The 24,480-nt window shown below is 51.6% G+C and overlaps 1 protein-coding gene across 1 annotated transcript in view; it reads left to right on the top strand.

The window, feature by feature from the left end:
- Plexa (plexin A) overlaps positions 1-24,480 on the top strand; it is a 216,072-nt gene that overhangs the window by 43,953 nt on the left and 147,639 nt on the right. The window lies entirely within an intron of this gene.

Below are 24,480 nucleotides of genomic sequence, written 5' to 3' on the forward strand. Positions count from 1 at the left end.
TCCCATCCTTTGCGTCTTGTACGCTTTATATACGCAGAGAGAAAGAAAGAGAGAGCAGGATATCTTCACAATTTTATTTTTTTACCACCACCAGGGAGGGTGTATGCTTTGGGAATATCGAAAGTCTTCCCTCTCGTCGATATATCTTTCGTCCGCCCCCTATTCTTCTCTGATGAACGCGTTTTCCTTTGGTATCGCTGTAGCGCAGAATTTCGGGGCGAACAAAGGAGGGGGCGGCTGATGGGAGCAGCGCGGACCGGGATTACGATAGGTGGAAGAGAAATGCAGATTGAAAATCTGTGGCCACCCTACGCGGAAGAGAGGGTGTGCATCGACAAGAAGAAAATTGGGGTTGCGCTGGAATAATACCAGCCGGGAGAGGGACGCAGCCGGTGTTGGGTGTTCCTAACCCACGAACCGAGGGAATTATTTTTTCACCCCACAAAGTATGTTGATTACATTTAACCGGGCGCGCCTTGCAGCCGAATTGCCGTTTTTCGGCTCGCGTGGCCACGAGAGTTACACGCTTCCATCGCGTGCGCGTTAATTGCGAACGTTGTAGAAATTTCGAGCGTGAGAGCCTCGCGAACTTTCACGAGGCTCTAATTTACGCGACATTCGTTCTCCGTTTCATCCCCTGTGGCAGGCTGATAAATTCCGCTCGATCTCCGCGATTCTTCGTTCTGATTCGACCGCGCGATCCTCTCTCGCTCGACCCCGTCTTCTCCGTTGACGCAATCCCCGCGGATCACGTAGGACGATCGCGGCATCCGTCCGATCCATTTGTGCAATTGCAGCGCAAGTGGGTAACGATGCAGAAACTGTGAGGATTATTAGCGTAAGGTCATCTCGAATGCGCGCGCGTTAGGCGCGCTGGTACTGCGCGCGGACGGACCGCATCGGTTCGAAATTTCCGCGAACTCTGCGTCAACCCTAGCTGGTACCGCGAGCGTTTCAATTAATCGATTAATTTCGTGCGAGGTTCCCCTAACGCGTTCGCAGCAGAGTCGAACAAAGTGACGGAAGAGGGTGACGAAGGATCGATCAGACCGTTTCCTCGAGCGACGTTTACCTCGAACAAGTCTAGTTTTCGATCTACGAAGCAACCTCCATTCGCAGCCGTCGAGCCGACGAAATCGCGAATTAACGAAGACATTCGAGGGACAGAGGCCCGAACTAAACGGATTTATTCCACGGTGCTGAGCCGATTCTCATTAAAATTGAACAGCACCGATCTCGCGTCACCCGGGAGTCTTGTTCCCTTCTTGTCCCGCGATGTGTCCACGAGTCCCCCGCTCAGGTACGAGTGTGACACGAGGTTTTTGTTGCGCTGCGTCACCGTTGGACGGGGACTCTGTCTCGTTGGACGAAGAAAAATCTACCCTTCGACCGTGGGACACATGTAGGACGCGGGCAAACCGGGCGCGGGAGGCGTACGAATGGCCGGCGAAGATGGAAAGGACAGCCAGGGGGGAAAGAGTGACGACGTCTCGCGAGAGAAAGAGACTCGGCCCCGTAATTAATTAGCGCGGGGTTAATGACTCGCTCGGGACACGTAGGTGGATCGTAGACCGAGGCAAAGATCGTCGCGCGCACGAGGTCGTGCATTAACCCGTTCGCTGTTCGTGGCTACCGTGAAACACGCGTTTACGCGGCCTCGCGAGTAGAAACGTCGAGCGTAGGACGACGATAGACTCGTCGTGGCGAAGGGTGGTTTAAGGAAATTTCATCCACTCAGGTCGCTATTGGCCTCGGTGCGATTACACTGTGGATATTCGACCGTGTCGAACTGGAAACTCGCGGTAAACAACCTTGGATCGTTTCCACGTGAACGCACGTCGCGGTTTCTTTTAATAATTGCCCTCCTCGCGGGCTGCTCTTCGGAATTGGCGGACACTGGAACGGTGTTATCCTTTTTCTCCCTTTTCCCTGTTCGGGGTATAATCGCGAGCCGGCCGCGTAGGCAGTGATTACCCATTACTGGAGTCAATGTAATTAACCCAGATCCGGTCGAGTTTTTGCCAGGCACGTTCTCTCATCATCCTTTTCAAAGGATCGTTAAAACTGGCCAGAGTAATTACTGAAATCTAAGTTATTCATGAGAATATTGTTTCAAAAATCGAACGGTACACTATATAAATAATTAATGCGGGCGCGTTACCATAAAGCTCGCGGGGTGAGCGAAGTAGGTTACGTTTTAACCGTGCATACAAAAGGGTTACGTTTACAGAGGAACAACGCTGTTAATAGCCGCCAATTAAAGACTTCCTTCGCGATCATTCGTACGAGAGAGCATCGGGATGAGAACTGGATTCGGTTAATCGTATCGATACACAAAATAAACTGTGCAGTGTATCGATTGTTTGCAGAGGCGGTATCGATTTCAAATTCCTGCGAGACTCGGGGTTTTCGCCTGTTGCCTGGTTAGCATAGACGCGCGAAGAACGTACAGCTTATGGTTAGATACGGAAGCTGCCGGTTAAGCAGCTAACTCGGTGTAACGCGGTGTATTATACGGGGTAACGTTTGGTCGCGAGAAGCTCCCTCAAAATTTGTCTTCCTCGGTGCTCCCAGCCCCCGTACAATGGCTGCCTACTTAGCATGGATATGCGAAGAACGCAAACTTCGCGGGAGAGACACACGGAAATCGGTCTTCGAGTCGGGGTTAAGTGTCCAACTTAGGCGGTGCCGTGCGTCGCGGCGTACGTTACGGGGTGGAATATTGGTCGTCGAGAGGGGGGGGGCTCTTTGAAATCCATCTTCGTCGCGGGCTTATCCGCGCGCCGGCGTCTGTTTAACATAGACGCGCGAAGAATGCGAGGTTCATACAAAGTGCGCGGATTCTTTCCAACGACTCGAGTAAACCGGCTCGTTCTCGGTATTATGTTATACGCGCGGAATGTTCCGGAAAGTTTGCGCGAACTGCTTGGTATGCGCGCGTATTCGAGTATTGTTTAAATAACCTCGAACTCGCCGCTCCTTGTCCGTTCCCTCTATCCCACGGAAAAGGGGGTTAAATGTATTTCACTCGTTTTAATCCGTACTTAAAACCCCTTAAAACTTATCCTCACTTCAACACCCCATGCGTTGCGTGCGAGAAGCACTGTTTACACGACGATATATTCTTCAAACCCGTCCCTCTATCACTCGACTCGCATTATCACCGGCAGCTAGTTAGCATCGGCGATACACGTACTTTCAATAAACTCGAGAACCATCGGCACGCGGAAACATATGTTGCCCAGAGGTTTCGCACAAGGGTCTGTCGGAGATTCGAGTGGGCGAAAGTTCTGGCACGACTGTTGGCAGGACCACGCTCGAGGGATGAGAAGGGAGAGAGAGAGAGAGAGAGAGAGAGATAGGATGAGGGGTGGTTGAAACGAACGGATGATGCAGCGCGCGACCACGACGAGGGATGGCAGGGAGGGGTCAGAAGGAGAAATAAAAAAAAAAAGACTCGGGTAGAATCGGAAAAACGCAACAGGGCGGAAGTACGTCGAACAGATAGCATTGTGCCATGGTGGAGTGGAGACCTCCCTTTGTTGGGGTACCGTTCCCTTGTTTGGTGGGGTGGTGTACACCGCGTGTACATTCCTTGACAAAAGTGGCCGGTGTATGGTTTAGAATGCGCCTTTGTGCCCTCGCGTTCCTCGAGCCTCTGTCTGTAACAGAATCGACCGTGAACCATCTTCGTCTGCGGCGATCAGCTTACAAGGGAGCAGCCTCGAATCGGACATTTTCTAGGATTGCTCAGCGATAGCGGGTGTCAATATTGACGCTGCGTGCGGCTGTCGAAGCCACCCAGAAGATACCCAGCTATCTACGCGACCACGTACCTTCTTCTTTCTGTTCTCGTCTAGTTCGAGTCGCTGACAGAAAATATTTCTGCTCGCAGAGTCTGTACAACTCCTCATCGCTGGCATAGATTCACCTTAGAAAATAATTCTGTTAATTCCAACAGACTTTTTCTGCATTACACAAGATTCCTGCAGATTATAGATATTCAGGGATAAGTTATCGCATGTACAACGGACGTTCGATCGGAATTACAAAGCGCGTGAAAGACAATGCGTTGCACAGTTCCAACGCAACATCAGATTACAGGGATGTATGCGATCGAGCGATCATTCATTTGGATCGAAGGATAGATCTATTATCCGCCATCTACAAGGTTCACGGAGTACCGCGAGCCACGCGATAGATCTCCACCGACACGATTTCCCTTAATTGTTGCTCTCCCGTCCCTTTTCTATATATATATACCCCCTCGCGATTGTCTTCGAAACTGTCGTGACATTCTCACCGTAGCCGCGGCCAAATAGTTGCGTCGATTTCACTTTTGCCGTGGATTATACACCGTGCATTACGCCCACGCGTAACCGCACGTACGGATGCACACGGGTGCAACGGAGCGCGTTGGTGCGCGGCTGGCTGCAGATGCACCAGGCATCGAAGACGTACGTGCACGCTCGCGGTGCGCTCTTTCTCTCCTGCTGGCCGCGGTGGAGATCGGCAGAGATGCACGTGCCTTGGTCCCCGGCGTACACGCGCGTAGTTCTCCGCGTCTCTTGTACCGTAGAGATAGATTGATAGATAGTTTAATGCACCCTGGGAATCCGATCCGTTCGAGATGAACCGCGCGCTGGTACGTGCGCGCAGCGCGCGGTAGCCGCTGCACGGGAGTGCAGCAACGGGTATAGATATCGTCGAGATATCGTCGCGGGGATAACGCCAGTCGAAAGATAACGTTATAATCGAAACCATTATCCGTACGTGTCCGCCGTTTCTCACGGGACACTTTGCGACGGTTTACTCGGCTACGCCGACGAAATTGATCGAGCATCGACGCCAGCGAAAGCTTTCGCGGAGGCCGTTTCGAACGAGGGAGGGAGGACGCTTTACGATTCGTAAACGGAGATTCATGGACGAGTACCACACTCCGTAATGCCTGTTTCGAATGGGACGGTTTGTAACGTGTCCTACGGTGTTGCATTACGAGGTACGAACAGCTCGTTTACGTATACGATCACACTTTTCAGAGGACTGCAGGCGCTCTATCGTCGCGAGGGTTTATCTTCCGCGCTACGCGTCTAACCGTGCCTCCATTAGGCCTATTAATTGGATTCTCCTGAGCGATTGATAGACTCGGCGTGTATCGTGTATCGTGAAATGGTGGACCGTACGTGGCAGCTGTGCAACGGTGGAAACCTCGCAGGACCAGTCGGAGCCCGTGTACTGTTAGAAATTCTTACGGAGCACGCTGAGTAGCCGCGAATGGGAAACAGGCGACGAGCACGTGTGGAGTTCCTTCTCATAATTTATTCTTTCGAGGATCGACGATAATACCGATCGCCGCCGGCGTTTCAGTCTGTATTAATGGCCGGGACGATTAGATAACAGACTGTTGGCTAGATAACGATGCAGTCGAACTGTTCGATGACAGAGACGCGCAGCTGTCCTCTCCAAAGAAAGTGTGCATAGTTATTAGACTCGTTAACGCGGGAAACAGCCCTGCACCATTAGATACCGACGCTTAAATCCGTCGCTGTGTTTTCTAATCACTGGTCGACGTACCACCACGCCTATTAGTTTCTCCTCGGGCAACGAACGGCCCGCTGTCCGTTTGCTCTTGTTTCCATTCGAGGATTTAATACGACGGATCTTTATGGGATGTATTTATTGCTGCTATCTCGACGACGCGCCTCGCTTGCTCCGTTTCGATCGATCAACGAAACGAGATCCGTTTCAGGAGAAGGTGGTCGGCCAGCTGTTAGCCTGGATTCCAGCTACCGACCGATACAACCGGCGATATACCCTGGACATAGGATAACGGTACGAAAAAGATAACGTCTGGCTGGAAAATAGGACAGCGGGACGACAGGGCCTACGTAACGAGAAAGTGCCGCGCGCAATTATCGTGGCCCCGTGCGCGAACCAGAAACCGGTAGCTTTCGTGACGGCGTGGCAAACCTATCTGGCTAATGATCGAGCTTTCGGTGGCACGAACGAAAAGAAGGCGAAACGAGCGTGGAACGTGTGTTTGGCAGAGCCAGAGCGGTTGCGAGATCGGCATGCCCGGTGGGCCCTCGAACGGTTACGTTCGCCGGTTATTCAGTCGTTTATCGCGTTCAGCCGTGGCCCCGGACTTGGTGGACACGTTCCGATCGCATCGCGGGATAAGCACGCGTTGCGATCGAGGTCGTTGAATCGAGAGAAGCGTACAGCCGCGGGTGATTAAACGGCGGAGGAACTTGAAACGAACGGTCTAATAGACGTCGCTTTCAGAGTGACTCGGTTTTACGCCGGTGCAACAACCGTATTCGGTTCGTTCAGTTCTGTTCTTCTGTTCGTCGAGCATTTCTGTGCGTTTGTTTCCACTCGATAGAAAGTCTATCTATCACGACGAAGGAAACACATGATTTATTCCTGTCGCGTTAAGTTCGTATTCGTCTGTTTAATTATGCACATGAAGCGATAATCTTCGCGAGTTGCCATTTCTAGCAAGAAGACAAACAACGACTGGTGTCCAATAATAGTAACACATCTATCATTAGTATTTTTACCTTGAATCAATATACCGGTGTGGATAGACCGCAGATAGACGTAGATGCAGTGCCAGATACGATATAATTGCGGGTACCTTTTAACATTCGTGAACCTTGTACTCAACAAAAAACAGCTGGTCACTATCCACAAAAAAGAAATTCGACGTGTAATCGCTCGACGACCCTTGAAACTAGTCCAGATCGGTGAGATCGGTGAAACAAGCAAGAGAGAAAGAGAGAGAGAGAGACACATGGGCACGCGCAGCTAGGAGGCGCGGGCCATCCTCCAGCCAGGGGTGGCTATATAGACAGGCGGCGGAGGATATCGACAAAAGACCTTATCGTCGAGGGGTGTTCTCCTCGAAACGAGACGTAATAACGATCCCCGCCAGCTCGTGGCTCTTCACTTCCCCGCTTCTACTTTTCGCTCTGGCAGTCTGCAATAACCGACACTCCAGACGGTGTCTCCATTAGCAGCCGCGCGGAGAACGGCTGGTAGCCATGACGCGGCTATTGTGGCCGAGTTTTACGAGGCAGGTCCGCGAGTGGAAAATGGCAGGTGAGAAACGACGCGAGCTTGTGCCGCACGCGGGATAAGTAGGGTTAAGAATCCGTAGCCGAAGGGGGTGGAAGTGGGAGAGAGATCGCTCCCTTCGAATCAACCCCGCGATAATCTCGGAGAACGCTCATGGATGCATATCGCCATTGGTTTTCGATTATCGAGCATCTCGTCGTGGGAACCAACGATGCGCTTGGGATGATGTCACGCGATATTTGCAAACGCTTGTTTCGGTGGACGGGTCGAGGGTTTCGTTGGGTGAACGGGGGTAGGTTTCGAGCAAGTTCGTTTGGGCGGGGTATGTATCGCGTTGTCGGATTAAATTAGTTTCAGGTAGCGGATGATTTTATTGGTCGGGTTAATTAATCGATACTCGCGTATCGGTGACCTATTTCAACCTCTTTCGTAGAAATCATCGGAGGAAAATATCGAAAGAATATCGACAATCTCCGCACAGAAGTATTCGTGTTTCTTCCACCGAGCATCGAGGCAGGGATCGACCTTCCGATTTTTTAATCCTAGTTCCCCCTTGAAGAGCACGCGCGTCCCTAATTGCAACAAAGCGACGTAGGAGCATCATTGTGCGCGACCAGCCACCGTAACCGACCATCTCGATGCCTGTCGTCGTTCCTTTCTTTACTTTTTTCCCTATATATGCAACGCGATCCGAACAAAGGACCATTTAGATAGAGGAACGACCGCTTATCGATCTCGCGTAACTTCTAATCGTCGAGAGCGGCGACGGAGACGGAAGGGTGGCCCGGGCCCGAGGACTAGCGACGCGTTAAATGATATTTTCGCGAAGGGTGAGCATCGATTGGTCGCGCGATGCCTTCCGGTATCTTTCATTGTCATCCGACGCGTCGAACGTCCGGGTAGGGCGAGCCGGGTGAATTGAAAGTTGTCAGGGTGCAAGGGGGTTGCATTTATCACCGCGCATGCTAGGAGGTATAATTGTTTGGCCAGGGCCCCGAGTGTCATTCTGATAACGAACGGTCAACGAAGTTCGTGATTGCGATGCCGCGGCTCGGCCGCCCCGCAGATCGAAGGGAAGATTAATTCGCTTTATTGTCCGCGTGCAAATGCGCGCGCCGGACAAAAGGGACGATGAGCAAAGCAAATTGGTGTGTATTGAATTACCCGGTTCCTTATTATACGGCTGAATTCGCGCGTGTCTTTCGCCCGCGGTCCCACACCCCCTTCGACGCATCGTCGCGTCTTCAATTTACATAGCAATGGCTAATTGAAAAATTTATAAACGACATTACAGTGACAATGCCGCGCGACCGTTGATCACCTTCTCGCGGGCCCCCGCCTGCGGTCCATTGTCGAAAATCGCGGACAGGACCCTGGACGATCCCGATTCGTTGGGGTGTCGCGCGTGAAATTTTCCACGCAAAGTAGCGTTTATTTCGTAGCCCTTGGTCAGTTTTCGAGCAAGCATTCGTATCCGGGGTATTTCTATCCAAGGATCGGGAAAATAGGGAAACAAGAAGCCGCTGTATGCATAATACGATAAAGTCGTTCGATTCGGTTGGCTTAGGTTTAATCAATCGAGCGGTAAACCCGAAACAATTGCATCTCGTAAGTAGTATATCCTGCCCCCAACGGCAAGCCCGGCAATGCACCAGAAATTATCCCCCGTTTCCGGTGGCAACGGCTTTGGAATAATACCAGCTGCGCCCAACGACCGAACGATCGTTAATTAAATTCCTGGAAACGGTTATTCCGTCGACGAATAATAACAATTCCCGTCTCTGAACGTATAGCTAAACAAATTCTTTCCACCGTACACAAGCGGATACCTAAACGCCCCCGCCGGTGGATTAATTTCATCAAAATGATCGCGTTTAACCCGGCGCGCGGACCCGCGACCCATTAATACCGACGTAATAATATTTTTCCTCATAATTTGTCGACGCGCGTTCCCGTATCGTCGTTGAAATATTTAACGCGTAGGAGTGGTTAATTCGCGTGAAAACGTAGAGGACGGGCGAACGAGGGGGTGGAGCGGATCGAAATGAAATAAAAACTAGCCCACCCCGCTCGATGCAGAAGCGAAGCTGTGGCGGCGGTCTGTGTCCCGTCCGCCCGGAACGAGCCCCGACTAATGCAATAGAAATTATTCCTCGTTTCCAGTTACACTCGAGCGGAGGAACACCGCGCGTCGCGCTCGATAAACGAATGGTATTACGTTCTCGCTGTGTTTCATCGAGCTTGTCAATTTCGCGACTGTATTAGCCGCGATGCGCTCGAATGGCCGACCACCGGGCATTCCTGGCCCGCGTGAAACGCGGTGCACGATCTGTGCGTTTCAGGGAGCCGCGTCGAGCGTTTCGAACGCTCGACATTATAATCTACGGTCTTCTGTCCTCTACGAATCCGCGCCTTTCCGCGGTTTCCGGCGTTTCGTTGCACGCGCGCAGCGAGGAGAAACGTTTGGAGCTAACATCTCGAAAAATCGTGGACACGTTGCGAGATATTTTGGTCGTTAGTGGCTGTTTGCTGGTACACGGGTTATAAAGCTTTCGTTGGATAAAAGGAGGTACGAGAGCGGAGTAAAAGCACGGACGGATTAAAGTGTTGGGAGCGAAGCGGAAGCGAATGTAATTGAAATGTTGAAGGAATGCATACATTTTTTACATCCGATCCCTCGATTCTGTCGTTTCGAGCGTGCAGTCAGACTCCGTCGATAACGTTTCCCATCGACAGCTCGCGGTAATGTCCGACAAATCGATACGCGGCTCCAGGACTGGCTGGAAGGCACGACAACCGGCAAGCAGCTGTCCGGTGGGGTTGCGCGTCGTGGCCAGGGTGAAAAGGGCTGGAGCGCTCATCGCATAGGGCGCGCCTCCCATCCAGGCGTATGTTTTCGACGTCATTGTTTTTGAGGAACGATCGGCTCCGATTCGATTCGATTTAACCGAGGAAGAGCAAAAAAAAACACAAGCAAGGAATAAAAAAAAAAAAAGAAAACAGAAGAAAGCGACGCGGAACATCTCCTGCCGTTGGTAACCGATCGTCGAGAGGCGCGATTCTGGCTGGACGATCGTAAAACACGGGTAACGACGATCGCGAGAAATCCTCTCTCTTTCCTCGCGAGAATAGCCATTTATCGGATTTTTCGAGGCTCTCCATCGAGTGCCTATCCGTTTTCGATACTTTTCATTTCGACCCGGGGAACGAAGCCCGGATTAGCGACATATCGCCCGGGCAGACAGTGAACCGTTTTCGAGCGTCCTTCCACGGTGATCGCGAAACATTGCTTCGGTTTCGACTGGCCCCAATATATATATATATATCCGGCTGCTTCGGCAATCGCGACGAAAGCACCACTTTCAGACTCCGCTTTCGATCCGTTATTTATGGTTTATCCCGGCCACCTCGGCCGGTCCGGCTAGTTTTTCCCCGCGCGAGTCATCTATCGCCACTGTTTGCCGTATAATTACGGGCCAGTCGGTTTTTGTTAACGAGATCGCCGGCAAAAACTGGTTCCCTCGAGCCCCAGAGGGTTTCGAATCAACTGGAAATTTCACGGCACGCTAGCGCGCTGCGTTTGATATTTCAACGCGAGCACCTCCTCGCTGAAATCAATTTGTACGAGCCTCTGTCCATTTGTAACTAGTCCGCGAATTCTATCCTCCGTTACCACGGTCGAATCGCTCGTACATTGGTTCGAAGTCTACGAGTGGACTGGAGTAAGGAGATCGATACTCGCAAACATCTGGCGAAGGACAGCGTTCTCGAACAGTCGAGACTTAAAACTTGTCGCAACTCTCTAACAAGATCGATTCGAGCCTCGCGTATATCGCGCTGACTTGTCTCGTCGCTTCTGAACGCCTCTAAGCGTGCATCGGTACCAGCGACTCGGTTAAAATGCCAAGAACTTCGCTCACCAGCGAGCGTAATATATGCAACGATGGCCGTAAAAAGAGCGTGCAAATAACCGTCCGCGTAACTGCGTTCACTTGTTCCGGGCTACGTAAACCGATGTAAAGTGCGCGGCCATTGCTGGCCGCCTGGCTGGCGATTCATATTTCAACGTTTTCAGGAACCCGCTCCGGCGGCCTGGTACGAATCGTTTCTCTTCATTCGGCGAGAATTTCTGCCCGGACGAGCGGCGTGTTCTCTGCGTTCCTTCTTTATTAAGAAACTTTTGGCGCGAACGTTTGATCGTTTCGAACGTTCACCTCTCTCTCTCTCTCTCTCTCTCTCTGGCGGACGGTACGGAAAATCGTGTGCCTGGAAAAGAACGCTCGTTCGAGGAATGCGAGACGTGGTTCGATCGCGCGCGTCGATCTCCGACCGATTGCGACAGAACGCTTTAAGTAGAGGGCCTGGCTTATGGTATCAGCGTGATTTAGCGTCGTCCACCGCGGAGTTCTTAGTGGCTAAAGATCCGGTAAGCTCCTCTCGTAATAAACGTCAACGGGAAAGATTGCCACGAGCAATCGGCGCTCCTGGGATTATCCGGAAGTCGCTGGTTTAAACGCCGGGATCTATAAGTTCCCGCGCGACTCCACGCTTCGTGGAACGTCGTTCATTAGCGCGGGAGAGCGATTCAGGGCGATCGTTGCTTGATCCACGGTTACGTCGACTTTTACGCTTGCTCTTTGGCAATAGGAAGCTTACTCTTTTTGTGCATGTTGAGTAAAGCGAGTAAACTTGGGGAGAGCTTCCTGTTCTAATGGAAATGCAAGGCATCCTAGATTCTTTATCGTGCACCTTTATTACTTCTTCGACGTGATACCATTTACTTTCATTCAAATTGATCGAATCATTTCGCGAGAGAAAGTAAGAGAGTAAAAAATACAGAGGAAGGCGAAAGAAGGATGTACCTACCTCGTCACTTGTATCTGTCTCGTATCGCCGTCTACCTGCAGGGGTAGTAGGAAATTCCTGTGCAGGTCCAGGCTCGCGAAAATATTTATCCATCCCTTTAAATATGCAATCACCGTTTGAAAATTCCCAATTCACCGGGAGTTGAACGGCGTCGTCTAAAAAGCGGCACAGAGAGGAGGGCGAGTCGGATAGGAGAGAGAGAGAGAGAGAGATAGCGGAGGGGTTGACAAAGCCGTATCCCTGGTCCGCGTGAAAAGAGGAACGCGTCCGGGGGATTAGAAATTCATGAGCGCCCCGACAAAAGAAGCGACTTTCCAAAAATCCGCTCTCGCAAAAACCGTCCGCGTATTCCGAAGGAGGCCAGGGTGAGGAGGAGGAGGAGGATCCTGGCCACTCGAGATCAACGCCGTGTCGCGCGCCAGGACGTCCGCTCGTTAACATAAAGTCGATAAATCTCGATAGACTGGAATCCTCCTGTTACCACGTAGAGACCGCGTAGCAGCAGGAAACGCTCGGAAACGAACAGACAGATCTTCCAATACCGTCTTGTCGCGCTTTGTAAATTATTATTCAATCGTGATTAAAGTTCTGTCCCCTCGAATTCCTCGTCGATTCTTCAGAGGTCACGATCGAAGAATACCTTTGGCTGTCGCGATTATCGTCGACGAGCGGACGCGCCACCGTGGCCGGCAATTAACCGTTTCGCTTCGGTCTCGATTAGACGCTAATGTCCGTAATAACAGTTGGCGAGTTGTATTTTAATCGCTGCCTCGGTGGAAACGTTGCGTATCGCGCGCGCGCGAGTACGCCTCGCGATCTCCAGAGCGGATTAATATTTCGACGTGCCGTGGATCGTTTGCGTTAATCGTCGATGTGTACGAGTCTAACGAGCGTTTCGAGGTGATCCTCGTTAGGAGAACTCGCGAGGACGTTTGCACGGCTGAAATTGCACGCCGCGAGCTGTAATTTCTCCGTAAAAATGTTCGCATCCCTCATCCGTGGTTTAGATCAGTCTCGCTACGGGGTATCGATTCGCCAGGTTCTTTAACCTCGTGTTGTATAACCCAGGAGTCGGTGCACGAATCGCGCTACGAACGTGACAAACGCTAGTCATGCCCCCGAGGTAAGAATAATTTTGAGTCTCGCATCGACTCGCGAGATTTCAGATACCTCGACGTAAATTGGCCGCGATGGATCGAAGCGTTCCAGTTACGAGCTTCCGTCATTTTCGCGAGGCGACGTTACAGGGTTAACAGATCGCTGTCTTTAAACGGTGGACAGGCGGAAGGGAAAATTCTATGTTTAGTCTCGATTTATGAAATTAAACGACTCCGATCGTGAATTACTAGCAATATCTTGACGAAGCTGTTTCGAGTTAAGTATCCGTCAGAGGACAGATATAACCGCTGGTTGATCGCCAAAATGACCCGGAAGATTAAAGATTTACTTATTCAAACGCGATAGTCGCCATTCATAGAAGTACTCCGAGTCGCGATAATAAAATCGCACAGGGTGTAGTAAAGGAGCGAGGGGAACCGACGGTTCTCGTATCGCGGCAAGAGGAACATTGTTGGGCGGCAGTGTCGTGAAATTTTCACGACACGGTTTGTTCAGTATTCGCGACACGGTGGTAGCGAAGTCTTGGGACGATCGTGAATCGAATTTCTCTGTATCCGACGCGAAAAGCCGACGTTTAGCGACACGCCTACGGTAAGCAGATATGAAGAGAGCAGCAGCCGCGGCAGCGAGCGTAAAAGTCCGATGTACGCGGAGGGGGCGAACGACCGGGGGCTAGGAAAGAAATCCACTCCCCGTGGAGTGCAGCTCGTGTCACGGACCAGTTTTATTAATTTTTTAGCCCCGGAAACCTCTCCGTTGCTCGCGCTCGCGTCTCGCTCCTGAGTTCAACGGAATGCAAATGCGGGACACGTTCGTATCGCGCCTCGCGTATATGCCCGCGGTACAGGAAACTTCTCAGGGGATGGACGAGGGGCGGAGGCGGTCGAATTAAAATTTTCATATCCCCCTTCGAGACATCTGCGAGATCCGCTTCGGGGATCGCACTGCGTTGGTTCGTAGCTGAAATCAGAGGAATTTATTAGCCGTGGAACTTCGACGCTGTGGATTCCTCGAATTTTCTTCGTTCGCGTCACTGCGGATTCGTTGGGGAAATCAGCGAGAGATTTGTTGAAACATCCACGGAAATAAGTTCCAATCAATCATCGTCTTTCCGGCAATGTTCGCGGGAGTACAAAGAGAAGAAAGGGAAGGCGGAAAGTGGCGACAGACGAGGAAGAAGGCTATCGGTCCCGGGGCGCTCCCACGCGGAAGACGTCTCCTCTTCGGGACGTTCGAATCAACTCGTGTCCCTGGAACCAGTCGCGATCCTCCTCGCGACTCGTTCTCTTTATGGCGACGAAGGCTCTAGCCTCGAGGCGTTGGAGGCTGGCCAGCGGCCGAGTGTCTCGAGGAAACGAACCGGGAACACCGGCCGCGCGATATCCCTTGGAGCTTCTGAGCCCGTCAGGAAATCGAACGCGAAAGAAACCGAGCGAAAGAGTAACAGAGAAACGTCAGACACTGAGGAAAAAGAAGAGAGAGAGAGAGAGAGAGAAAGAGTGAGAAGGTGACGGTAGAGAAAACTCGGTAGAGGGATCGAGGCCAGCGGAAATCGCTGGAGGACCAGTTTTTCCTCGACCCCGCGATACCAAGCCTCTTCTTCTCGAGCAATTTGTTATCGAGATCGCGAACGGTTGCAACAACTCGGTTCGAGTCTCCTTCGTGGATCACCGTGGATCTCGCCAATGGGAACGCGTCTCGAAAGCCAGGTCGGTTCGATTTTTCGTCGAACGGAGCCAGAGGCTGAGCGGTTACGAAGGGGGTGAGAGACGTTCGTCGTGCAAAGGGTTGATAAAGGTATGGGACGGTTGGAAACGCGTGACAAATCGGCCGCGCATCGATCGCCGTGGAACGGGCCGCGACGTAGGTGTCAAGTAATTGACTTCGCTATCGGTCCGCGCAATTTAACGCTCCGCTGGAGACGGCACACCCGATACAGGGGAGACTCGCACCCGTGATTCGTAAGACGGGAGGAGAAAGAGAGTTTTCGCGTGGGAAATCGTTGCGGCGAGCGGAGACGAGCCACGGAAATTCGAGCAGTGTTCGCCACGGGGGTGGCGGTAGCTATTTCAGGGCCGCTACGTTTGATATCGTTCGATATCGGGTTCCGTTTTAATACGTCAGAAGGAGGTTAACGGATACGGAGGGTTTTATCGTAATTTGTCGCGTTCTAAAGTGTACAAGGGGTGCGCTCCGTGCTCGTGTTCCATCGCGTTATTTAGTTACTCGGTTGGCGGACTCGGTGTGGGTTGACGGAGGTTATTAACCCGTTGTGTGGGACAGACAGGTTATTTCGTCGCTTTTGAATGGGCACTGTTTTCGTCCCGACGTGTTCGTATTAAAAATAGAGGGTGCCGGTTTTATCTGGAGGCATTGAAATCGATTCGCGTGGTACGGAGTCGGTTTTAGTGAATTTTAAGTCCGCGATTTCGGGACGAAATTCAGACAACAAGACTTCAGTTTGCTTCAACGGTCTTTCGATATAAACTCGTCGTGAACATTTCACGGTTTCGAGGCTGCTCCTCTTCTTGAAGTTTTATTTTCGTTAACCTAGTCGAGTAAGCTGTCGCGGGGGCGAATCGAGCGTCAATTCGATGGATCCTCGTTGCACGCGTGTATAAATCGATCGTTTCGTCGTGCGTAGAATCAGTGGGAGAGGTGTCTTTCCCTGTAACAACCGCTAGATAACGATAACGGGGCACGGATAACAATAACGCGGGGATAATTCCCGAATTTAGACGGGCAATTGACAAGGATTTAGTCGGGGGCCAGGCGTTATTGTCCGAGAGCAATCCCGCGTTCCTTCCATCATGCACGTGAGTACACGGGCCGGAAACTAAGACGGTTAATCAAACGATAAGCACGTCTGGAACTGATCCAAGCGACATTCCTCGCGGTAACGTCATCCTGCCCTCTCCTCGACGCAAACGTGTTGGTATCTCGGCAAGTTTCGTTTTTCAATGTTCTGAACACGGTCAGAGAAACCACTGTCGCGCTACTTTCGCATTATCCAACCTTTCTGCGTTAGGCGCCACAAAGGGCATCGCGATCGTCACCAAATCCGCGACGCGGAGTCGAAATTCTACGCTGTTGTTCGTTACTTACTTTAATCGTGTATTTCCATCGCGCACCAAATGTAGCTTTATTCTCGGCGGTCGTGTTATTTTAGGCGACTCGGTTTTCGGCTCGTTGTTCTGCTTTCTGTCGAGAGATGAATTTCGACGCCGGCGAATAAACTCGGACGGTGAGATAAATCGCGTTGGAATTTTTTCCTCCTTTCTTTTTTCTTGTTTTTTATTTTTATTCGCTTCTGATATAGCGTGAAAACGGATCGAGGAGGGAACATGTGGGATCGTAAGATATTGGGAACGGTTACCAATTTTTGTTTGGCCAACTAAATGATCGCAACGAAGCAATTTGTCGTGATAAAAAATTGTTCCTCTACGTGCCCGCGTCCGGTTCGGTTTCTCCTCGCACGGTGTCTATTATGACTGATCGTGATCGTGGTTAGAACGCTGATTCGGCTCTCGAGGTGTTTTTGCATCGACGTATAATTGAAGCGCAATTTCGTACGGAAATTTTATTTGGATCCTCTCTTTGTGCGCGATGACCATTGAGGAGAATACGTGTGGAAGGAGGGGGGAAAAAGGGTTGAAAGGACTGCGTAGGCTGTTAGGACCGCGGTTCCATCGAAGCGAGGAGGTTACGTCGCGAGAGTAATAATAATGGGCGCAATAATATCGATAATACTGGTAGTAATTACTGTAATAATAGGGGTATAAAATTATAGGGGATGACTGTAATTACGCGAGAACGCGAGGTACGCGCCAATATGAGAAACGTTTATTTCTTTTCGGGATAAGAGAAGAGGAAACCAATTAACGATGTCGAGGGGTTGAGGAAGAAGGGAGAAAAAAAACTGTGAAGGAGGGAAGAGAAACGAGAATCGTTCCCATAAAAGGCTGCTCGCTAAATAGGTGATAATGAGGATGTATATCCTTGTTGCGATGCAAATTAGACGCGCGAGGTCACGAAACCCCCCACGCATCGAGAATTAGCGTATCAAAGCAACGATTACCTTGTATCTTCGCGTGTTCGTAGCGCCATAACCCAAGAAATTAAAAAGAAATTCCGTAAAAATCGAATCGTGAAAGCCTTAAAAGAGAAAGAAAGAGAGAGCAAGCGTGAAGTCCCCTAACGAAGCGGTAGGCCGCGAAAATTCAAATCATCCACGAGCGGGGACTCTGCTCGCGCGCTCCTCCAATTAGCGTGGTTTACGAGCATCGGCCCGCTCCGCTCGCGAATACTGCCGCGGCGTTAACGAAGATATCGGTGGACAGGATCGCGCGTCCAGAAATACGAGGCTCGCGGATGAAAGCCGCGCGGTGGTAAAGGGCGACGTAGGGCAGAAAATCGTTTGCACCGCCGGTAGAAACGGTCGAAAGAAATCTGCGGGCGGCGTGGAACACCGCGGAAGGGAAGATTCCGCGACGATTTCCCTTGTACGAGCCGCGCGTGTCCTGGAAGCAGCGACGCGGAGCGATTTCTGTCGATGGCAGTTAGCACCCGGTTCAGCCGGCTCTCGCGGGCTCTCGCGGGCTCGAGCGCGTTTTCCCGACGCTAACGAGCGCCGAGGAGGAGCAACGGCAGCATCACGATGCAAAGAATCGCGCGACGGAAAGGGCAATGCCGGAGAGCAGAGGGCAGCCGTGTTACGAGGAGAAAAAGAGCCGTGGAGCGGATAGAGAGCGTGGACGAGAAGGAAGGAGTGACGGTTAGGGGGTAGAAAGGGGTGCGGAGGGGATAGAAGCGGAGAGACTGGCTCAGAAGCGAGCGAACGTCGGCAAGATAGGAGGCGGCAGCCAGCAATTACTAGCTGGAATGTCTGGGAACGCGTGGGACTCGATCCTAAAGGCCCGACCACGACAAAGTCCCGTGATGCCACTCCGCTCGGAGGAGGAGGGCCCCTCTTCTGCATCCGTGAGGCCTCGACTGGCTCTCTAACGGGTGACCCTGCCCGAACCGACGAGATCGTTATCGCCTTCGGCGATCGTTGTTCGGAATTTGTTTGACCGCTCGGTGGGCTCGGCTTCGGTAACGCTCGCTACTGGTGCGGGAGAAGGTGAGGCGAGGTATTATGGATTTATGGGACGACGAAAGAGAGACGGAGAGGTCGTCGAGGTATTAATTCTTGGATTTTTCGTGCGTTACGTAGGACTCGTCGAGGAGTGGAGGGTTTCTAGACGGACGTAGGCGTCGTAGCGACTGTTGCATTGATTTATTAGAGGTTTTATTTATGTCGACGGTGTTGTATAATGAGATCGAGAATGTGTACGTCAAAGTCAATCATTTTCGTCGACTATTAAAAACTACTTAGTCGTACCATTTGTCGTAATTTGACAACGCGCGATCGGATAATCGCAATTTTATGCGAAATGTCGTGCATCGAGTTCAGTTCGAGGAACTTGGAAAGGATCTTCGCGTGTACACTCGCGGAGGAACAGAGGGCAGCTCGCGGGGTCAGCCTCGAAATGGCCCAACGCGCGTTGCAAACCCGAAACCCGACTAAAGTCCGACCGTGCGCCAATCCGACCGTCCGAACTCCAATTTTCTCTACGATCAAACTTTCATCGCACCCACTCGTAACTCGATTTATCCGCGAACACGTGCGCGGTAATCCCCACGCGCGATTAACACCTCGAAGCAAGGTACACAAAATTCCTCGACGACGATGGCCTCGAACGTACTCTCACAGCCGGCGATGCTGTGCTAATCGTACACGGACGCGGTTCTGGGCCTTGTGAATAATTTCCCGCACGATTCGACGCTCTGGCTGGAACGTCGATCGCGTGGAAAATACGCTTCCCGCGGTGGTCGAGAGAGGAACACTGCTGGGCTCGTTATATAATTCGAAGGCTGGCTGCCACTGTGCCGGTATGCCTACGCAATCGGCGCTGAACGCGCTCGATGTTTTATGCCGATCGTTTAACATTACTCTCCGACGGAGCCTCCTCCCGGGTGCGACTCTCGTTCGCGTTCATTCCTCGAGCGCCTGTTTGCGCAATCCGCATTTTCGCGAAGGTGATCCGCGCGGGAGAGGAACGCGTGCGTGCACGGTTTCTCGTCTAGCGCCACCAGTTTCCCAGGACGAGCGAGCGGCCGATTTCACTCGATTTCATATCGATCGCGTGCCGCTCGATACCCTGGACCGGTATTGGAACCAGTCGCGCTGTCCTCGCCGAACGATTTCATTTCTTCGTCCAATTATCCGGCGAGCCTCGATGATTCTGAGAATGTTGCACGGCGATCGCCGATCTGTAATTCATGCCCGCGATCAGAAGCTCGGAATCGTTTTACGCGTGTTTCCGCGGGTCATGCGAGAATTTTTACGCAAGAAGTCGAGGAATTCGGAATCGCTGATGGTTTCGTGGAAAATTTTTCAGATCGTCGAAGGAAATGTAATATCGATCTCGAACTTGTACATCGATCGATGGCAGTATCGTATAGGTCTTAGCCTCGGGTGGAACGTATTTTAAAGACCACGATTCCCATCGAAAATCCTTGGTTTGTCCCTTGGAAGTTACAATCAACATCTCCGCCTGGTGTCCGCGTATCCGAATTCCTTCGCCTCGTACCATCGCTCCTCTCCGATCGACCGTGTGAACGAGAACGTTCGGGGCCTCGCAGCCCAGGGGGTAATTTCTCCGTGAGATCGAATTTCGCTGTTTGTCAATGTCGTGGGGTCCAACGCGGATAGCCGAGATTCAGCCCCCTCAAGATGAGAAATTTGGAGAATCCCTTTGTCGCGGTGCCGTACGTTACCATAGAGTGGCTCGAGATTACCCACCGGCTCTCGAGTGACCATGAGAAATTGCTTGCTCGGGCTGTCGGATAATCACGAACACCCAGTACGTGAACCGGCAGGATTATGCGACGTTGCGCATATAGATACTGTAAACTCTCTCTCTCTCTCTTTCTCTCTCCCTCTCCAGCTGCCACCCCTCTCTCATCCTTCTGTTCCGCCTGTCCTCGAGTCTTCCTTCCACGCGTACGCGTGTCCGTCTTCCCGTCTCTGTCTTTTCGCGGTACGTTTCGACCACCCTCGTGTATCGTCGTATCACAAATCTTCTCTTGTCTCATCTGTTACACCCTGAAATACTCGGACGCAATCAATGAGAGAGGAAAGGGAGGGAGAGGTCTAGGTTCGTGTCTCACCTGGCGAACGGTCGGCAGAGAGTATTCGTGGCGGTAGCCTGGGAGGTCTTGGGAGGACGCGTCGTTCGTCGTCTAAGGGTAAAACGGGACGCCGGATATTAGATGCGCGAGAGTCTAAAGGACTCTCGAAGCTGATCGATTTTTTCCTTCCGGTGCGTGCTCGAGCGACGCGTCAGATTGTTCCACGATCGAATTTAGACGGATTTCTTTTAGGTGAAAATTGCAATTCGATATTTCGTTATTATTTTTATTATCGAGCAAAAATTGATAGAATACAAGCTGTCGTTATAAAAAAATGCCTCTCGCTACCCTTATTCGTTGCAAGAAATTGTACACAAGCCCCATCTTCTATCAATTTGCCTTTTCTGGCCCATAAAAAACGCTCGTTCTTTTGTGTCGCGAAAAAAAGGCGCTCGATCGCTCCTCCAACCCAATCCAATCAACCCAAAACCAACCTACCGTTGCTGCGACTACTTTTGCCCCGTTCTATTTCTCTTTTTCATCCCCCTCAGCTCGCAGCCAATCAGCTTTGCGTCCCGCCGCTCGGAACCAGCCGCGTTCGTGTCTTACCCAGAAACTAACAATCGTACGAATGGACGCGAAACGGACGCCAAAAACCGAAAGCAAAAGGGAGAAAGAAAAAAAAAAAGAGAGGAGGGAACAAACAAACGAATAAAAAACCGAGGGAAATCGATCGTTTTCGAACGGTGCCGGTGTTTTTCGGCCGGATATGACCGGCGGTCGACGCAGGCCAGCGGGACGGAAAAAATAAAGACATCGGTGCGCGCGATCACGCGGCACGCGCGGGGGTTGCGCCCGTAACTTTTTCAGAACGGCGGTATCGCGGGTCGCGCGCGCTCTGGCTTGATGGATGGCCTCGTAAACGGCGCCGAAGTTGTGCTTTAATTTCACGCGACCCCCGTGGAAATCGCGCGCGCGCTCCCGTAGAAACGGATTCGACGCGTCGCGGCGCTGGAATTTATTCCTCCCGGGGCCCGCGTCGAAATAAACGAGGCTCGGGCGATCGTCGAAAAGTCGATAGCCCGGCCGAAAGAGGAAAGAGACGCCCGGCCCCTGCCACTTTATATAGAGGGGCTGCTCGTCGTGAAAATCGCGGGCTTTATTTCGGGAACGGCCGCTCTTAACCATGTCAACGAGGCCGTTAGTCTTTTTTTCTTCTTTTCCACGCCTGGCAGAGGCTCGCGCGCTCTCCCGCGATTTTATTAAAACGGCTAGTTGTTACGTAAATATTTTCCGTCGTGAAATTGAAATCTTTGCGGTCGCTTCGTTCGCGACGGGATCGGTGGCAATTTGTACTCACCTGCGATCACCCTATCGCGATTATCCTCGGACTCTCGTTACAAATTACAACCGACACTCGCGCTCCCTATCGCGTGTACTCTGATTCATTGAAAGGGGCCTGGAAATATTTATGCGAGCTAGAAAAACGCAACGCCACGCGCAATTATCCGCGAAAGGTTCGAGCGTTAAACAATTAACGCAGCCGTGGAAGGCTCTCCGTAATAATTGCAGCTCCTTACCGGAAAGAATTTAAGGAGCACTTAAAGAGGGAACTCTCTTTTTCTCGCGGAGAGAAATATAAGCGGCTCGAGGCTCGAAATAGCTTCTGGAGGACGGTGGATCGTTCCGTAAGTGCATCACCGGGGAGGGATAAAGTTTAATCTTTCGCAACGCGCAACCGATCGGGGGTGCAACTTTTCCACCGTCTGGAAGGAACGCCGGGATCGGGCGCGGGACGCGCCGAGTTCGGCCGGCATGAATTATTCAGCGCAGCCCGCGAGCGGAATAAAACCGATTCTCGCGTTAAACGTTCGGCTACGATGCTCGATCCGGTTCCGGTCGCGTTATACGCACGCGTCGCTTGTAACTCGCGCTATTTTACTGGGTCCTACGCGTGGTCGTCGAGAAGGAACACGCGAAAAGTCGATCGACCCGCGCACTTTGCGCGTCAGCCTTCTTGAAACCAGAAAGTAATCGAAATCGTATCCGCACGCTTTCATCTCTTTCCTCTCCTTACGATTGTCGCTCGTGGCATTCCTGGACGCGCGAGAAAGTATAATATATGGCAAGCAGATTTCCTTTTTCGTACGCAGCGAAACATTTGATTCTTCAAGAGGAAATGAGGGTAGTTAGCAAGGTTCGACGGATGGTTTTTGCTCTCCATTCGAAGGGGTCGCAACGCTGCAGACCGTTGCACCCAATAAACCTGGTCGATCGATCAACGGGCCTATTCCTCCGCGTTCCTCCATCTAACCGGCATTCAAATCAAGCTGGATTATTGACTGATGCATCCTGACGCCATCAAATCGCCATTCCCAGGGGAATCAGTTAAACGCAGTAACCGTCGACATGTTTTTTCACCCCATTCCTCACCGTCCACCGTGGCCACTCATCGGTTTATCCAAACGGAAGTCATAAATCGAGGAGTACTCGAGTCGTTAGAAGCCCCTGGGCCACCGCCCCACATCCCCTGCTGAAAGTACTCGAAGCATCTAATTCGATCGGCGCGAAGCCACGTCTATGCATACACAGTCTACGCCAGTTATCGGCGATCGATTATCGCACGCATCATCAGGATTCACGGCGCGTTATCTATGGAAGGCCGACCCTAGCCGGCTCTCGCCAGGTTTCGCGCGAAAAAGGAAGTGGCTCGCGAGTCGACGGAGTTCCAACCGTGACCATCTCGCCGGCTTATCCGTGTTTTGCATCGACTGACAATCGTCCGTTGATTAACCTCCGCGACTCGTTCGCGCGGCACACGGGAAGCAATTACTCGCGCGAGGATCAAGAAGACGCGCATTTTTTTTCACCACGCCTCCGACGGCTACTCTACGCCGCATCCGCTTGTATTTTTCTTCTCTCACTCTTCCTCTCTCTTCTCATCCCCTACGAGCAACTTTGAAATCGAATCACACGGGACCAGGCTGGTTCCGGGGCGCGCGCGTTCGAGGGGCACGCTCGAATTTCCGCTTGAAATACGCGCGTACGTGCGGCTCTCGTTGAATTTTTCAAGAGGCCCAGGCTCGTAGCAACGGGGCGCGCGGTCGGATCGAACGTGCGCCGATGGAATCGATTCGATTTTATGCCGGATAATCGGGGATAGAGAGGCGAACTCGCGGGGAAAACGATCGTTTGATTTATTATCGTTCGTTACGTCCCATCCGTCCCCGTTTGTTATCTTTATCGGGGCTCGTGGTTAGGAGAGGGCGGCGGCGTCGTCGAATCAAGTGTCGCCAGGGTGTAACCCGGTGACTCGTCGAACGAACGGTCTCCTCGATCTTAAGATGTTACGCAGACGTTTCACTTTCCGCTCCTCGATCTAGCCAGCGATCTGTTTGATTTCTGATGTTGACTTGGACGTGGGGGCTTGTGATTCTGTACGCGAATTAGATATTGGGTTTGTCAATCTTGGGAAACGTAAGCGTTCGTCTATCTAAATCGCGTTTCATTTAGTTGATACTTTATGCTGGTCCCGTGCATCGCCGTGGATGCACTTATATTTTTCGTACTCTTCTCGTTGCTCGACTAAATTATGCAACGCAGTGTTTCGTTGTGTCGCTCAGAACGAAGTTAAGTATAGTGTAACGTGGTTAATCCTTCTCTCTGAACCTACAAGATTATACCTTCCAGAAAACATTCCTGTTTCTGAAACACGAACATGTTTTTAAATCCCTCGAGCGCCACCGGACTGGAATAAAATTCCATGTAAATGGTCTGTTGTTTTTCCTACGGCGAATAACCATGGCAAATAATATTCTCAGCGAATGAAAAACGGCACTCGTCGCTTCGAAGCTAATGGTATCCTTTCAAGGTTATAAAAGCAATCTCGAAATTCTAATCCACCGCCTTTCGATCCAATCGAACTTTAATATCCCCGTAGATAAACAGTTGTACGTTTCCCTCGAACCACGAACACCCCTCCTCGACCTGAAAGAACGGTGGCTTTCTTTTTTTTTTTTAACCAGAACTTTCGCTCGCCCCGTTCGAAATCAACTCTCAATCCCGTCCTTCTTCTTTCCCACGGGGAGGCACGCCGGTCGAAGTAGAATTTCTCTTCGCGAGCTTTAATTTCGTCGTTGGGAATCGACGGAAGGGTGAAAGGCCGTTCCGCAGCCGGCGGAGAGGGTTGACTGTGGAAACGGCGTCGGAGGAACCAGGGTGTCTCTCGCTCGCCCGACA

This window comes from Xylocopa sonorina, chromosome 5 (assembly GCF_050948175.1).
Source record: "Xylocopa sonorina isolate GNS202 chromosome 5, iyXylSono1_principal, whole genome shotgun sequence".
In the NCBI taxonomy this organism is placed as follows: Eukaryota; Metazoa; Arthropoda; class Insecta; order Hymenoptera; family Apidae; genus Xylocopa; species Xylocopa sonorina.